Source organism: Thalassophryne amazonica, chromosome 22 (assembly GCF_902500255.1).
Source record: "Thalassophryne amazonica chromosome 22, fThaAma1.1, whole genome shotgun sequence".
In the NCBI taxonomy this organism is placed as follows: domain Eukaryota; kingdom Metazoa; phylum Chordata; class Actinopteri; order Batrachoidiformes; family Batrachoididae; genus Thalassophryne; species Thalassophryne amazonica.
The window spans coordinates 23,668,720-23,683,033 of record NC_047124.1 but is presented as its reverse complement, the minus strand read 5'-3'; the positions used below and the strand labels follow the sequence as shown (position 1 = coordinate 23,683,033).

Sequence of the window (14,314 nt, the reverse complement as noted above, 5' to 3'; positions counted from 1 at the left end):
TGAGGTCTCCTATCTTCGAGCCTGCCCGCAATCCTCTTGTGTGTGATTGGCAGTACCTTTGTTTATTTTACGTTGTGTTCTTGTGCAACATTAAATTGTTACTCCTTCCCTTATCCATTGTCCGTTCATTAGCGCCCCCTGTTGTGGGTCCGTGTTACGACACCTTCCCAACAGGATTTCTCGGCCATTCGTCATGGATCCCGAGGGGCGTCAACCACAGCTTGAACAGCCAATGGGAGAACAGGGAGCGCAGGCGTCAGCAGGAGGCGTGGTAAGTGATCTGCAGCAAATCCTTACCGCTTTCACTGCTCAGTTACAGCTGGTAACTGAGCAAAATGCAAGCCTCAATCAGAGGATGGAGGCTCTCACCGCCAGAGTGGAAGCACGCGAGTCAAGCGTCGCTGCAGTGTCTCCTCCTGCTGGTCCGGGGCCTAATGTAGATGTTCCACTGGCCGTTCAACTACCCCCCCCACCGTCCCCTGAAGCTTACATAAGTCCTCCTGAACCGTACGGAGGCTGTGTGGAGACGTGCGCAGACTTCTTGATGCAGTGTTCGCTCGTTTTTGCACAGCGTCCAGTCATGTACGCGGCAGACGCCACCCGGGTGGCTTATGTAATTAATCTGCTTCGAGGTGAGGCACGCGCTTGGGCTACAGCGCTCTGGGAACAGCAGTCATGGCTTCTGACGTCATACGCTGGGTTTATACGGGAATTCAAACAGGTGTTTGATCATCCCAACAGAGGCGAGACCGCCTCGACCGTGCTGCTGTCACTGAGACAGGGGCGTCGGAGCGCGGCCGATTACGCTGTCGACTTCCGCATCGCGGCTGCGAGGTCGGGTTGGAATGACGTCGCGCTCCGCGCCGCCTTCATAAGCGGACTGTCTCCAGTACTGAAGGAGCATTTACTGGCTAAGGACGAACCGCAGACTTTCGACGGGCTTGTCACTCTGGTTATACGCTTAGACAACCGTTTGAATGAACACCGTCGGGAGCAGGCCGGGGGGCGTGGCCGGGCACAAGCCGTCCCTCTCTCTTCCGGGTCTGACGGGGTGACGTCGTCCTCACGCTCCATTGCCGGTGGGCTCCGTGTGGCAACAGCTCCCCCTGCTGACGAAGCTATGGACACGAGCAGGGCTAAAGTGAGATCAGATATTAAACAAAGGAGACTGGCCCGCGGGGAATGTTTTTACTGTGGCTCATGTGAGCACCTGTTAAAAAGACTGCCCCAAACGGTCAAACACCAACGCCCGTCCTTAGACACTGGGCTAAGGGTGGGCCATAACATGTGCACGGGAAGTTCCCGCAAATCAGCACGAATCCCAGTGGTAATCCTGAGTGGGGATTTAACCCTTCACGCCCCAGCACTGGTGGACACGGGGTCCGAAGGGAATCTGTTGGATAGCAGATGGGCAAAGGAAGTGGGGCTCCCCCTAGTGGCTCTGCCTTCGCCCTTGAAGGTACGGGCACTAGATGGCACTCTACTCCCGCTAATCACACACCGGACCCAGCCTGTGACCCTGGTTGTGTCTGGGAATCACCGGGAGGAGATAGTGTTTTACGTGACATCTTCTACCTCCCGAGTGATTTTGGGTTTTCCTTGGATGGTGAAGCACAATCCCCGGATTGATTGGCCGTCTGGGGTCGTGGTGCAGTGGAGCGAAACCTGCCACCGGGAGTGTTTAGGATCCTCGGTTCCCCCCGGAATGACGGCTAAGGAGGAGGTTAAAACCCCTCCCAATCTGACGGCGGTGCCAGGGGAGTACCATGATCTGGCTGACGTCTTCAGCAAAGATCTGGCGCTCGCCCTTCCACCACACCGACCGTACGATTGTGCCATCGATTTGGTTCCGGGCAGTGAGTTCCCGTCCAGTAGGCTGTACAATCTCTCACGTCCGGAACGCGAATCAATGGAAACCTACATCCGGGACTCCTTGGCCGCCGGGTTGATCCGGAACTCCACCTCCCCGATGGGTGCTGGTTTCTTTTTTGTGGGCAAGAAAGACGGCGGACTTCGTCCATGCATCGATTACAGGGGATTGAACGAGATCACGGTTCGCAATCGATACCCATTGCCCCTCTTGGATTCGGTGTTCACACCCCTGCATGGAGCCAAAATATTCACCAAACTCGATCTTAGGAATGCGTACCATCTAGTTCGGATCCGGAAGGGAGATGAATGGAAGACGGCATTTAACACCCCGTTGGGTCATTTTGAGTACCTGGTCATGCCGTTCGGTCTCACTAACGCCCCCGCGACGTTCCAAGCCTTGGTTAATGACGTCCTGCGGGACTTCCTGCACCGGTTTGTCTTCGTGTATCTGGATGATATACTCATCTTTTCCCCGGATCCTGAGACCCATGTCCGGCATGTACGTCAGGTCCTACAGCGGTTGTTAGAAAACCGGCTGTTTGTGAAGGGCGAGAAGTGTGAGTTTCACCGCACGTCTCTGTCCTTCTTGGGGTTTATCATCTCCTCCAACTCCGTCGCCCCGGATCCGGCCAAGGTTGCGGCGGTGAGGGATTGGCCCCAACCAACGAGCCGTAGGAAGCTGCAACAGTTCCTCGGCTTCGCAAACTTCTACAGGAGGTTCATTAAGGGTTACAGTCAGGTCGTTAGCCCCCTGACCGCCCTGACCTCCACCAAAGTCCCCTTCACCTGGTCGGACCGGTGCGAGGCCGCGTTTAGGGAGTTGAAACGCCGGTTTTCATCTGCTCCAGTTCTGGTGCAGCCTGATCCTACTCGCCAGTTTGTAGTAGAGGTGGACGCCTCAGACTCAGGAATAGGAGCCGTGCTGTCCCAGAGCGGGGAGTCCGATAAGGTTCTCCATCCTTGTGCCTACTTTTCCCGCAGGTTGACCCCCGCTGAACGGAACTATGACGTGGGCAATCGAGAACTCCTCGCGGTGAAGGAGGCTCTAGAAGAGTGGAGACACCTGTTGGAGGGGGCTACGGGGCCTTTCACGGTTTTTACGGACCACCGGAACCTGGAGTACATCCGGACCGCCAAGCGGCTGAACCCCAGGCAAGCCCGCTGGTCCCTGTTCTTCGCACGCTTTGACTTCCGGATCACCTACCGCCCCGGGACCAAAAATCAACGATCTGATGCATTGTCCCGGGTGCACGAAGAGGAAGCCAAGGTCGGGTTGTCGGACCCCATCGACACCATCCTTCCCGAGTCCACTGTCGTGGCTACCCTCACCTGGGACGTGGAGGAGATCGTCCGGGAGGCCCAGACTAAGAACCCGGACCCGGGAAACGGTCCGAAGAATAGACTCTACGTTCCACCAGAGGCTAGGGCTGCCGTCTTGGACTTCTGCCACGGATCCAAGCTCTCCTGTCATCCTGGAGTGCGTAGGACCGTGGCAGTAGTCCAGCAGCGCTTCTGGTGGGCGTCACTGGAAGCCGACGTCCGGGACTACGTCCAGGCCTGCACCACCTGTGCCAGGGGCAAGGCGGACCATCGCAAGACCAGGGGTCTCCTCCAACCCCTGCCTGTGCCTCATCGCCCCTGGTCCCACATCGGTCTGGACTTCGTCACGGGCCTCCCGCCGTCCCAGGGCAACACCGCCATACTGACGATAGTGGACCGGTTCTCCAAGGCGGCCCACTTCGTGGCCCTCCCGAAGCTCCCAACGGCCCAGGAGACGGCAGACCTCCTGGTTCACCACGTCGTGCGTCTGCATGGGATACCGTCGGACATCGTCTCGGATCGTGGTCCCCAGTTTTCCTCGCAGGTCTGGAGGAGTTTTTGTAAGGAACTGGGGGCCACCGTGCGTCTCTCGTCCGGGTACCACCCACAGACGAACGGCCAGGCAGAGCGGGCGAACCAGGAACTTGAACAGGCTCTTCGTTGTGTCACCTCCGCTCACCCGGCGGCCTGGAGTAACCATCTGGCCTGGATCGAGTACGCTCACAACAGCCAAGTATCCTCTGCCACCGGCCTCTCCCCCTTTGAAGCGTGTCTGGGCTACCAGCCCCCGTTGTTCCCACTGGTGGAGGGAGAGGTCGGGGTACCCTCGGTCCAGGCCCACCTGCGGAGGTGCCGCCGGGTGTGGCGGGCCGCCCGCTCTGCCCTGTTGCAGGCCCGGACGAGGGCCAAGGCCCATGCAGACCGCCGGCGTTCCCCGGCCCCTACATACCAACCAGGGCAGGAGGTGTGGCTATCCACCAAAGATATCCCGCTCCAGGTGACCTCCCACAAACTCAAGGACCGCTTCATCGGGCCGTTCCCCATCGCCAAGATCCTCAGTCCGGCCGCAGTGAAGCTAACTCTCCCGGCTTCACTGCGGATCCATCCGGTTTTTCATGTTTCCAAACTCAAGCCATACCACACCTCACCGCTCTGCTCCCCCGGACCCGACCCACCTCCTGCCCGGATCATCGACGGGGAGCCGGCATGGACCGTTCGTCGGCTCCTGGACGTCCGTCGGATGGGTCGGGGCTTTCAGTACCTGGTGGACTGGGAGGGTTACGGACCCGAGGAACGCTCCTGGGTGAAGAGGAGCTTCATCCTGGACCCGGCCCTTTTGGTCGATTTCTACCACCGACACCCAGACAAGCCTGGTCGGGCGCCAGGAGGCGCCCGTTGAGGGGGGGGTCCTGTTGTGTGGGCCGCTGAAGAGGAGGTACTGCTGGCTCACCACCACCGGATGGCGCCCTGCTTGGAGTGCGGGCTTCAAGCACAAGAGGGCGCCAGAACCACTGGGAGTGACAGCCGTCAATCATCCTCAACACCAGCTGTCACTCATCATCTCATCATCACCATCACCATAAAGGCCGGGTGGCGACTCCACCTCCTCGCCGAGAAATCTCCTACGATACAAGGTAATCTCTCTGCTGACTTATACGTCAAATAATAATCTGATCTGTTTTGCAGCTGTTTTTTCCTGGTGGTATTTCCTTGACTGGATTTTCGGAGCTGCACGTGTGTATGATTGGAGGTGGAGGCTCTCCCTCCACAAGAATCAATAATCAAGGTTGCTGGGTGTGAGGGTTCACACTCACTACCTTCTGTTTTTTCTGCCAGCAGTACCAGGGCCGACAACGGAGGACAGAGACCACCTGGGGACTCGGGGCTTGGCGGCTTCAGTGTTCTTCAGGCCGTTGGTGGTAGAAGCGGTGTGGGTCCCGGCTCTTCGTTCATCTGAGGTCTCCTATCTTCGAGCCTGCCCGCAATCCTCTTGTGTGTGATTGGCAGTACCTTTGTTTATTTTACGTTGTGTTCTTGTGCAACATTAAATTGTTACTCCTTCCCTTATCCATTGTCCGTTCATTAGCGCCCCCTGTTGTGGGTCCGTGTTACGACACCTTCCCAACACCCTGTGCAGGACTATATTCTTCTTCCTGCTCCCGCTGAATGTTAAGTACTGCAAAAATCCAAACGTTGTAGCACTCTGTACCATAGAGGTCTGTCAGACTAGTATTTTGGCTCTGAATTTTAATTTAGTTGCACTTGCCACAAACCAGATTTACCCAAAAAGATAAAATAATTGCTTCATTAGTTGGCGCCAACATTTTCATGAAATTTGAATTGTTGACATCAATCTCTTTATCTGTCTTGTGACCTTTTCAGACAACATGGTGCAGAAAAGCTATGTATTAGCTATTCATGTAACATACTGTTATAAAATCCTACCCTGTCAAAGTAAACTAAATGCCCCCAAAACCATCAATACTAGAGAAGACATGATTGCATTGTTTGGGAAGGCAAAAGATCTAGAAAGCTGGCTTAGCTCAGTTAGTAAGATGGCTCAACAAGCTAGCTAACATGGCTAGTTAGCATGTAGCTCGCTTTGTTGACCTTCATTGTAAGCAAATAGCTTGCTGTTGCGTTCATAAAATAACATCCGGAAGCTAGATTAAGGCAGCTTAATTATTTCACTAAATTTTGTAACTAATGCACCACAAATGGGATCGCAGCAGCAGAACTGATGCACCGATTGTTTAAAGGAATGTGTCTGATGTGAAAACCATTAAGTCGTGTGACACTGAAAAGCAGAAGGGCAATTAGGAAATATGCAGTGCAATATTAGACAAAGCCATAAAACCAGGATTGAATGATAAACATTTTAGTGGTCTTGACTAAATGACAAAATGTGGCTTCAATCAGTTAATTATTCTATTGTACTTTGCAACTGCCTTTATGAATTCATTTAATGCTTTTTGCCGTACGGTTTGCCTTCGTTTTCTCTTTTTGTGTTGCCTCTGACGCTGCCATGCTCTCTATTTTTAGTTTAGCTCTTTGGCTTGCTATCTCTCTCCCACCCTACTTGATTGCTCTTCATTTCGGGCAGTTGTGTTATTAAAGTGGCTCTTGAATCATCAACCCAAATATAGTCATCATCAACCATAGACATCATAGACATCAATCACAGACATCAACCCAAATATAGTGGGGCGGCACAGCAAAACAATTGTTTATTTTGTGATAAAAGCATAGAATTTGGCACACATATTCTAAATTAACTAATGTTTATTTTCAGATATGGAGCCATCCTGAAGCTGACCTCCAATGAGCTACAGGGGTCAATAAAGAATTACAAAATTTAAAAATGCTCCAATCATGTTGAAAACTATACCACATTATTTGTCTGATCATAACGATTCCAAAAAGGTATAGTTTTGACTATCTATGACTGAATGTTTTGGAGTTATGGGGTAAAAATGGCAAAAATTGTGTCAAAGGTCAGTTTCAGTTTGTACAGGGGTCATAAGTTAAGTTGCTCTAATTTTGGTAAAAAAAAAAAAAAAAGTGAAGTGTTGAAATAAAAGGATTAATAAATGGAATAGTTTTGACAGTGTTGAATGCTTGGTCTCCAAAGTAAAGGTCAAACAAGGTCGACGTCCATTGGATTCTATGACATATGACATATGTTACCCCATAACATGACAGTTGGTGCAAACTATTCCTTTTTAACATGCTATTAACTCAAACAATAATAATAACAATATTTTTTTTTTTTTTTTTCCATTCCAAAATTGTGTGCCTCCTTATTCCCACACATCCTCCACCATAGAAGGTGTGAATGAGTTTGTTTGCTTTTTATTATAGAAGTGAGTCAGATTTTTCCATCCATATTCCTTCCATATCCTCAAATTTGCTGTATGTTGAGTTTCCCATATATTCAACCATTCATCTGTTGTTAGTATTTCAATTTTCATTCCATTTGCCCATTTTGTTTGCATGTCAGAAGTTGATGAAGATGTACATTCTCCGACATTTTATATAGCACTGCAATTTCTTTGATTTTTTTTCCCTTTTTATTTCTTTAAAATCAATTGAAGTTTGAAGACTTTTTATTTCCCTTAAAAAAAGTTGTCTAAAATCTAGCTATCTAAAGAAGTCCTCATTACCCAATCCATATCTTGTTCTTTTTGTTCCTGGAAGCTCATGAAATTGCCTTCCTTAGTTATTCATGGCAAAATCTTTCGCTTCCTAAAACTCAAGTCCCATAAACCTCTCAAAATCTAAATTCTTATACATTAATACTGGAAGTCAAAGATCTGCCTGCCAAGAAATCATGCATTGCTGCCATTTATAAATGTCTCTTTTTACTGAATTTTGGGTTTCAATTAGGAAATGTACAGAAGCCCTGAAATGCTCACATCAGCCACTAGATGGTGACAAAAGCTGCTCAAATGTGCTGCAAGATCTCAGCTGTTTGTCCATTTGAGAAGTTAACTTTGGCAAAAATAAGATGGACTGACAGACAAAAATCAACTTAAAATTGCATCCCTTGCCCTTGTGGGCAATTTACTTGTATATTTTGCTGAAATTTATCTTTTTTTTTCACAATTTCTAAATCTTTGATCATTTGCTTTAAATCTCTCATCGCAAGCAAACCAGCTCAACAATTTCACTTCCCTTTCCAGTTTCTTTTTGATTCCAATGCCTTCTCAATAACACCAAAATGCAGCCGTACCTGGAGGGACAATCCCGTGTATTTATAAAGAGCTGAAATAAAGACATGCTGTCAGTCTTCAGGTGGACGAGACAAGTGAATTGAGAGAATCTTCGATCACCTCGGGGGGGATTCTTTGAATGAATTCTGGGTGAACAGCATCAAGTACCATCTAAAATAGTCTTTACACAAGACCTTTTTCTTATCATGTTGGTTGGAGATTCTCACTTTGATGATGTAACTTCAGCCTCTGACCCTTGACCCCTGTCTGATGGCTTGCTTCAGGTGTTGTGCGTCTGTGGTGTAACAGTTAACAATCTAACACAGAGAATGAGATTGTTATCAGAGGATGTAGCTGCTGGGATCGGGGGTGTTTGTGAATTGTTAATGGGTGGGAGGAAGTGTTCCTGCGTAGCTCCTTGTGAAGTTCTTATAGGTCCGTGTGGTGTCCCAGTGTCTAATAATCCATTTGCCAACTGAGTGTCAAATTTGAGAATGTGTGGTCGCCATGATGGCCGATGTGTCTGTATCCACACTGTGACATTCCTGCCATACCGGACGATCGTGCACACATGGTGGGGGTTGGGGGGGGGGTGAGAAAGGGAAAGAGAGGGCAAGAACTGTTATGGTCATTCTGTCAGAGCATGTGTTGCTTGTGACTGGAAAAAAAAGCTACCAAAGTCAATTCACAACTCATGAGTGCTTTGTGTGTCTCAGATCAGATTGGTTGAGGTACAGAGGAAGTCATAAAGATATTGTGAAATCAGCTTTTTTTTTTCACATGTGGATAGAAACAGTGAGAAAAATGGATTTATGGATGTTTTGAGCAGAAAAGGAATGGAGCATTCATAACAATCTGTTCATTCCTGTATAATTACCTTCAAAAATTAATCAATGTGTTTTCATAAGCTTAGAATGAGCCCTTCATATGTACATGTAGGGGTCAACTGATAAGAATTTGTCAGGGCCGATACCGATACCGATATATGAAACTGATATTTGCCTGCAGAAAAAAGTGTAAAAAAAAAAAAAAGGTGTCAAATTTTAGTATTACACAAAGTCAACACAAAATGTCTTTGAAATACCTTACAACATATGTTTAATTTGGAAAATGTATCAACATGAACTTTGCACAAAACAGGCAGGGAGATATAAGCAATACTATGAAGTTGAAGAAATTAACAAGCAAATAAATGTGTGGTGGCCAATGGATTTTCATAAGCTTAGAATGAGCCCTTCATATGTACATGGTAGGGGTCGACTGATATGGCTTTTTCAGGGCCGATACCGTGATTACCAATATATGAAACTGATATTTGCCTGCAGAAAAGGTGTCAAATTTTAGTATAACACAAAGTCAACACAAAATGTCTTTGAAATACCTTACAACATATGTTTAATTTGCAAAATGTATCAACATGAACTTCGCACAAAACAGGCAGGGAGATATAAGCAATACTATTAAGTTGAAGAAATTAACAAGCAAATAAATGTGCGGTGGCCAATGGGTTTTCATAAGCTTAGAATGAGCCCTTCATATGTACATGGTAAGGGTCGACCGATATGGCTTTTTCAGGGCCGATACTGTTATTGCCGATATATGAAACTGATATTTGCCTGCAGAAAAAAGTGTCAAAAATGTGTAAAAATTTAGTATGACACAAACTCAACACAAAACGTCTTTGAAATACCTTACAACATATGTTTATTGTGCAAAACGTTTCAACATGACCTTCATACAAAACAAGCAGGGATATATAAACAATGTTATGAAGTTGAAGAAATTAACAAACAAATAAATGCACGGTGACCAATGATTGGTAGTAGTATGTTTTAGGTACTGAGGAAATCTAGTGTAGCGGTATTTCTATGAGGATGACTGAGATTTTAAGTATTCGTTCATAATCAGCAAATTGATAATAGCCGTGAAGTTCAATGTTAAATAAATGCAACCTTTTACAAAGATATGACTGGACTGCAGCTTGGACATAGGAGATAATTTGTGCTGGAAGTATAAGAATGAGTTCATGAATCATTCATGTTACTGCAAAACCATTAACCTGTTGGGGAATCGGTTGCCCTGACAGCCATCTGGTTATTTCTTCCACCATAGTGATAAGGTGTTGGTACCCAACATCTTAGACAATTCATTTAAAGTTGGTGTTGTTATAATTGCAAGAACTATATAACAAAACTAGGTTAAAAACAATCTGATATGAAGGAAAGGATTTAGGGTAATGTTAAGAATAAGATGAATGAATGCATTGATACTAAACAGAAACATGCAATCAAATTTATCTACGTTTTAAATGAGAATAAATTGACCCTGTGTGTATATATATATATATATATATATATATATATATATATATATATATATATATATATATATATATATATAGTATACTTCTGAAATTAAAAAACAAAAACCATACATATCATACTTGATAACATACTTCGAAACTTAAACTTTATTTTCACTGCATGTTCTGAGAGATTCTGTTTTTGTTGCATTTGTTACTGTGGCCCAAGCAGATGGCCACCCCATTGAGTCTGGTCTGCTTGAGGTTTCTTCCTGTAATCAAGAGACAAAAAAAAAGTAATAATAATAATAACAGCCTGAGGGAGTTTTTCCGGACCACAGTCGGCAATGTGCTTGCATAGGTGGTGAGTGAATTGTAGAACTTACTCTTGAATAGTGCCTAGGGATGACTAATTTTGATTTTAATAGTGTTGCGGTAGAACTTTTAATATCTGCAGGCAAACTTCCAGAACATAGGAGGGTGATTCTTTAACTATGGGCACTATTGGCCTTGTAAGTGTAATTTCCACCACACCATTGCCTTACAATATAAAGTGCCTTGGGGCAACTGTTTGTTGTGATTTGGCGCTATATACATGTGCTCTGATGTTACTGTTTATCTCCATAGAAACTACCCACACAATCTTTCATACAAACTTTTTAAAGGGACATTATTGTTGTGGTGGAAATTACGGCAATAGTGTGGGACAACTACATTTTGTTTAAAAAAATCACAACAGTTGTATGACATTGAATACCCCAATTATGTTTTGATTATTTTACTGATATTTTATTCAGAGATATTTTAAAACATTAGAAAAAACGTTTGTTTACTATTCATTTTTATCATTGAAGATCATAAGTCTGGGTGTGGGACAAGCACAAAACGGCAATATTTGCATATAATGATGCTGAAAAAAGGTGAAAAAGTCATCATAGACTACTAGGACAAATTTCTTCAAACACTTTCATTGTAAAGATAACTATAAAAGTGTGAAATTTCCCCTTTTTTCTTTTTTTCATAAAATATGATCAAGGGACATAAAAGTGCCCGTAGTCTAAGAATCACCCAGGAGCACAATATACAAAGGCTCTATAGCCTGCAGACTTCTTTTTCACCATGGGCATATATAGCAAGCCTACATTCTACAACCATACAACACAGGTTGATAGGTATATATATATATATATATATATATATATATATATATGAGGCTTAATTCCTTGAAGTAATATTCCCTATGCCTCATTTACTGCAGTCAAACAAATTTAAATATGACTATAATAACATTATTTTAAAAATTATTTTATTGTCATGTTTCCCTCCTTTTCGCATGTTAGTTTCATTCTTGCCCTTTTCCCATTTATATTTTCTCGCTCTGTTTTCTCTCGTTTATTCTTCTCTATGCACACATGCTAATCCTTTCTTGGCAGAAGTATAACATTCACAGCTGACTGAAGGAAAAAAAATACTGCCTTCCAAAGTATTTCGCAATGAGCCTTTCCACACTTACTCATAACATCAGCAGGCAGTCAGGACAATGTGAAAATCATTTTCACAACTTTTTTTTTTCTTTGTACATGTCATAAGCCTTAGGAGAAAAAAAATCTCATACATATTCATCTCCAAAAGTGTGGTGAGAATTGGTTTGGAACCCGTAACGTGTGGCGGGATAAGCCCGTGACAGACTATTGTAGGAATCGCTTCACAGTGCCGTAGTTTCCCCTTTCCACCCCCAAAAACCAAAGTGAGATCTCTTGCATGTTCTTAAGGGCGCTAAGCAGTTCGCACATCTGCACAAAAATGTAAGTGTTTCATGTTTGTAGCTCTTCCACAAATGCTGTTAAACAATATCTCTGCTCTTCAGACTCCCAGCTGTCACGTTTCAACCGCGAGAATCAAGATTTGCACTTCCCACAAGCATCTGTTAAACACTCCATGCTAACAAAAACAGGCGCCTGATGGACTCGAAGGCTAACTCCATCTTCACACGCATGCAACACCATTAGCATGACGGCAGAAGTCCATTCATTTCCTCTTGATGAGTGCCCAGAGGAAACGTGTGGGCAATGAATAAGCTCATCTGAATAAAGTACAATGTGAACTTCTCATCTTGAAATATTCATACATCTAGCCGGCCTTAGCAACGTTGATCATAGCTTACATAATAGTTGGTTCCTTTGTGTTTGATAACAATCTTCTCCTGTGATGTCTTATCCTTCTGATGTCTTATTACTTATTATATTATATATACCTTTTTCTTGAGCTGCTTGGGTGGTAGGGAGAGTTCCCATGGGATAAAAAAGCTTTTTAACCTACCATCCCTAGTTCTCAAGACCAGGCACCTAAGTGGCTCTACTCTACTCTTTTCTATTCTCCTATTTTACTCTTCCTTTTTAGATATTTAGATATACCTTTGTATACTGGCATAGTTCCACCTTAGAATTGGAATGTAATATATAAGATATACCTTACTGAATTTTCATGGAAAACACACTTTATTACATTATTATTTTGGTCTAGTTGCCCTACAACCTTCAACTGTATACATAGATACAACCACAACAAAATTAAGGCATTAGAGGAGTAAGGCTTCCCATATGGAAAAGATATACATAATTTTTTATAAAGTTTGTATCTGTTCTATCTGGAACTTGTAAGTAATGCATGTGACAGTCAAACCAGATATAAGATCCTTAGTAAATGTGTACAATATGTAACTTATATAAATTGGGAACTTAAAAGAACAATATATATGACAGTAATTCCACATACAGAATCCTCAGTAGATATGTGTAATATCAAACTGAGACTTATAAGCACAACACGTCAAACATAAAGATTTATTACTGGAATTGATGTAACTTCTTGTAAGTTTTTAGATTTCTTTTCCATATGGGTTGCATGGGCACATAATACTGTAGATATCCAGGAAACTGTTTTTTTTTTTTTTTTTTTTATGGTCTGTAACAATGTCATTGTGATTTTTAAATGATGTCACTTAAATGCCATGTCATGACAACTGATTTTAAGTAAGCCTTGGATCATGTTTGGCTGATTTTAGGAATCAAAGAGAAAGTTTTTTGGACAAGTATGACATCATTTCTTGATATCTTTGTGACATCATAATGGCGCTCTTACTCTTGAAGGGCAAATGATGTACTGATTAATAAATGCTTTATGTATCTTTCTAGCCTGATCGTGGAGATATTATGGAATTGTTTATTGACTGTATTTTTCCGACCTGGCAACCTGCCCATAAATGAAAGAAAGAAGCTTATGGTGTTCAACTGTGAACAGAAACCGCAACAAGAGCTGGTTTATCATCACATTTTTATGCAGATGGCGCACGATCAAACTAGTTTCAAGCCGTAGTCACTATGAATACCCCGTTTAAAGAGGTTCAAACATGATTGAAGCTGTTATGACTATGAATACCTGGAATTTACCAAGTATGATCAATGATTTCGAGAATCGGGATGAAATTTTTAAACAGTTCAAAAATTGGATCCTGATTTCAAATCTGGTGCCAAAGATGGCCGTAACTACATTGTATAGCAAGTTTGTTCAAGATTGACAAAGGTGGATCAAGAAGTTACTGTGATGCTTCAAAACGTGCCACAATTTGCTAATCGGGATTAAACAGGAAGTAACGGCTCTCTGTGGAATAGCCACATTAGCTGATTCCGCATACATAGATGACACTTTAGGGTGCTAGCCCCTACTAAATAATTTCAGTTTGAAACTAGAAGCACTCGGAGAGCGCAAACCTCCGCCAAGGCCATAGGGTCACTGACGTCACATGAAATACCCTTTGGCAAAGAGATTTATTCCACGTCATTTCACGCATCTACCATCATGTTTCAGATTCAGTGGTTAAACCCTTAGATCTTCAGCAAATGTATTTATAGAGAAACTGCATGAACTACACAAGTTTTTTTATTTTTAATACGTTTATTCAGTGAGGAGAAACAAATGCTAAATTATTGTTGTGTCATAACTTAATTTTTGTTGAGCCTTTGTGACCCGTCTTCATGAAGTTAGATACAAAAATGTTGAAATTGGCCCTATCGTGCAAAGAAAAAGAATCCTTAAAAAAAAAAAAGAC

General features: G+C 44.0%; 1 long non-coding RNA gene across 1 annotated transcript; it reads left to right on the top strand.

Moving 5' to 3' along the window:
• The first annotated feature begins 757 nt into the window (after positions 1–757).
• LOC117504236 lies at positions 758–13,651 on the top strand. Its single transcript, XR_004558745.1, has 3 exons — positions 758–768; positions 7,620–7,622; positions 13,549–13,651. It is a non-coding gene; the product is annotated as an uncharacterized LOC117504236 (long non-coding RNA).
• Positions 13,652–14,314: the final 663 nt, after the last annotated feature.